We start from the raw sequence: 4,007 nt of genomic DNA, 5'->3' as shown, positions 1-4,007 counted from the left end.
ACGGCTGGAGGATTAAAGCAAAAACACAACAAAACGTAAAGCAAGTGAGCAGGGACAAGAGAGAAAACACCAGAATTTAAGAGCATGAAGTAGCTGTTTTGAGGAGCTTATTATTTCAAATGTAAAAGTGGAATTTCATTAAAATAAGTGGTTTCCATTGCAATAATATAATAGCAGACGAAAACAGACAGTATAAATGTACAGTACTCTGAGGATTAGTGGCTTGCTATTCGTCCTCTGGGAACATTTTTCTTATTATCCTTAGTTTGTCAAAGCAGTTCTCAATAATAAAGACATTTGACATTAAATTGACATTAGTTTGATCAGTATATGCACAAAATGAAACTGTAAATGGTGTGATCATGGATAAATAGCAAATTCATTTAACACAGTGTGACATACACTTAAAATAAATAAATACTTATCATTTTCAGATAATTACGGCTGTTTTCTATCATAACTTTTCTTGCATCAAATTATAAAATTCATAGAAGACATGAATTCATTTAGAAAAGAGGATCCTTTAATCATGTTATTTAATCTGTCTTAGCCTCTGTTTAGAAGGAAACACTTGTTTTCCAGCTCTGGTGGATGAAGGAGGCTGGGAAGTACAGTACTGTGTAGCTCTCTACATTAAAAGCATTTTCACATATCTGAATCTTATTATACTCTGCCATGTTGTTTTCTGCATATTAATGCCATGGAAGGAAAGCATCAAGGCGTGACCTGATACACTGCAGTGAGAACAACAGGACTGTCAACATCCCAGCACGGCAGCTTGGAGCCGAGGTGCAGGGCTGCAGATGTGCTGCAGCTCAAAGTGACAGAAAATCATTTATCATTTATCATGTTAAGAAGCTGAAACAATGAATGTGAGATCATCCTACAGCATTTTACGCGCATACACGCAAATAATGAATTACAGATGGAGAGTAGTTTATTTATTCTTAAATGTGGTGATTTATTATTGCGCACATGTCTGTGGCATGTCTTTGGCATCAAATTGTTCTGTATCTTACTGTCATGTGTTCATGTTATTGTGTCCACCCTCTGTAGGTCTTTTCACGTGTTCTTGTGACTGGAAGATGCTCCAGCATGCAGAGTGCAATGCTGCCCTCTTATGGTGAACTCTCGGTACTGCAAAGACCTCTTCGTTCGGTGGAGCTCAGATGACTGGTTTTATATGTTAAGCCAAAACAAAAACATGCCTGAACAGATTTCATAATAAGTTGACAATGAAACTACATTTTACATTTTGCATCTAATATGTGAGAAACTAACTCCATACAGCAACATTATATATGAAGAGTAACAGAAACAGATAACATTTGACAAAATCTGAGAGGCTCTTGACGTATTTCACTTGTTGTTCAAAGGTTATGAACTTGGGGTTCGGACCCCTTGAGAGGGGTCACAGCATAGGATAGAATAAAACTACGAGTATGGCTGTTGTTAAGGTTTAGGTTGTTCCAGCGCTGAAGTGCAGATAGCTGGAGGCATTATGAGATGATTCAGGATTGTCAGGCAAGTAAAAAGTCGCTGTGCTTGCAGTTTGGGACTACTGACTCTGCTAATGTGGCAGATCTCAGTAGCTGTAGAGCTTTACACTGACGATATATCAAAAGACGGAACAGTGAGAAACGCCAGTCAGCGTAGGCAGCATGTGCGGCTTAAATGCTGCATTAGTCATATTTAACCAAAGACGATTGCCAGTCAGTTTTATATAGCTTAACTTTGCCAAACAAGGTAACAGCTACTTACTCACGATCTATTCTTAGATCCTCAGTTCAGATAAAGAAAAAGTACCTCAAAAACCCCTTTAATGGGGAAAAATGGATGAAACCTCACGGAGACCAACAGAGGAGGGACATGCACTAGATGTGTACAGAGTAGAACAACAAAAAATAACAATTCAAACATCTTATGATCACAGAATTACAGATACGATGCAGGGGGATGTGAGCGACTTCAGGTGTTGCCAGTAGGTTGGACCTCCACCATGGAGACCTGGAAAGAGGACACAAAAACAGAGGCAAACGCAGGATTCGCACAGATAGAGAGACAAATAAACACACTGGAGGAGAGAGAGAGACATGCTTGCATGCAACATAAGGAGAGAGAGATTGAATTGCCTGGGAGACAATGATCCAGATCCAAACATCTGGGAAAGGGAGATCGAGAGGGAGCTGGAGAGAGGAGAGAGACAGGAGATGACTCTTTCTCACCAATATTCACTCATATTTCAGACTGCTAGGCTCAGTTGTTTCTAATAAAGTCGTCTGTTCCTCTCAGGCCTCACATCCATCCATTGTCTGACTGCACCCTCTCCAGCAGCCTTGAGAGGAAACTTGTTTCTCTTTTGTTTGTTGCATAACCGACCCTCGGGTAGGATACAGTATCCTGATTTGTGTAAGTGTAAGAAGCTTGTCCACAGTCATTGTGAGGGTAAGGTTAACTCTGACGGACCAAAAAGAGACAAAATGGTGAGTGTAAAGCAGGTGAAAGCTGCATTAAGCTACATACTGGTTGGTTGATTGGCAGTGGGATTAACAGTACTGGCAACACATTCACATCGTGCTTTATAAAACCTATTTTCTCAGTCAGTTTCTTATTATGAGCACATGAGAATAGATTAAAAATCTATTAGCTGTGCAAGCAAATTTACCACGCTCTGTGACTGGACTTCAGTGCTGTAATGTTAACAAACTGAATTATGCTTTATCAAATGGTGGCTTTTACAAAATGCCCAGCTCAGTTTCGAAACAAATGTGATGCTAATGCTGGCTACTGTAACATTAGCCATTATGCCTCCTCTACTGGTGATAGCAACACTGCCTTACAACATATAAATGCTAACCACATGTCGCTTCTCATTATTGAAATGACTAATTTGGATTCATCAGGGGCAGCTGTGGCTCAGGAAGTGGAGCGGGTCACCTGCTAATCATTAGGTCCCTGGGGTGGTTCGATCCCCAGCCTCTCCAGTCTGTATGTTGAAGTGCTCTTGGGCATGATACTGGACCCCAAACTGCTCCTGAAGGCTGCTTCATCAGTGTGTGTGAGCACAGAATCATTCTGGGGCGCCATGGATAGAAAGTGCTCTGTTGTTCTTGATGAGCACGTTGGCACCTTGCATGGCAGCCTCAGCTAGCAGTATATGCTCGTCTGAATGGGTGAATGTTGAAATGTGCTGTAAAGCGCTTTGAGTGGTCCGTACACAAGATAAATGTCAAATAAATAGCATCCACTATATAAATACAGTCCAGTTAGTTTGCACAGGTCACATTTTCAGATGAAAAACAATGAGATGAATCTGCTGCTGATGAAGCAGCGGTTTGTACTGAATGAACCACACCAGCTATCAGTCTCACACAGTCCTGGCTTCGACATCCCATCCTCAACTCCATTTTCTTTCACAGGTGGAGCAGTGCTGGCAATATTTGAAGAAATACAGCAAAAATGCTCTCTTGAATGCACCTATGCTCGATAAAACATGATAAAGTGCTCTCTACGGCAGCTAATAGTTATACTCTAAATCTTTCAAGTCTGGGTCACATAATAAAACAATATTAATCTTAACCAGGGTTTGGAAGTGACCATGAATGCATCACAGCTTTCTGCACACTGATGCCCCACTGCATGCAGCTGATGCCTTTTTTCCTCATTTGTTTTAGCCCCTCAGATAGCCCGAGTCCGCCGAGGGCTGGGTGAGGGCTCAGGTGAAACAAAGCGCCCACTCCCACCTGTGCTGCGTTCAGAGGTAAGACACGCTGCAAAGCTGCATGCGGAGAGGACAGGAGGCTGAAACACTGCTCCTCAGCTGCTGAAGTTACGGTTCAAAGACAGAAAACAATAAAAACACTTCGCTTGAGCACGCGTGAAATGTGTCACACACTCCTTGCCCTTCCTCACCCCTTCCACGACTCACGCACAAGCGACTCCCTGACCTGTGACGTCACATCGGGGGCGGGGCCGTGTGATTTGATGGTTTATTTGCGCAATACCTC

Source organism: Chaetodon auriga, chromosome 19 (genome assembly GCF_051107435.1).
Source record: "Chaetodon auriga isolate fChaAug3 chromosome 19, fChaAug3.hap1, whole genome shotgun sequence".
Lineage (NCBI taxonomy): Eukaryota > Metazoa > Chordata > Actinopteri > Chaetodontiformes > Chaetodontidae > Chaetodon > Chaetodon auriga.
Note: the sequence above shows the minus strand (reverse complement) of the source record.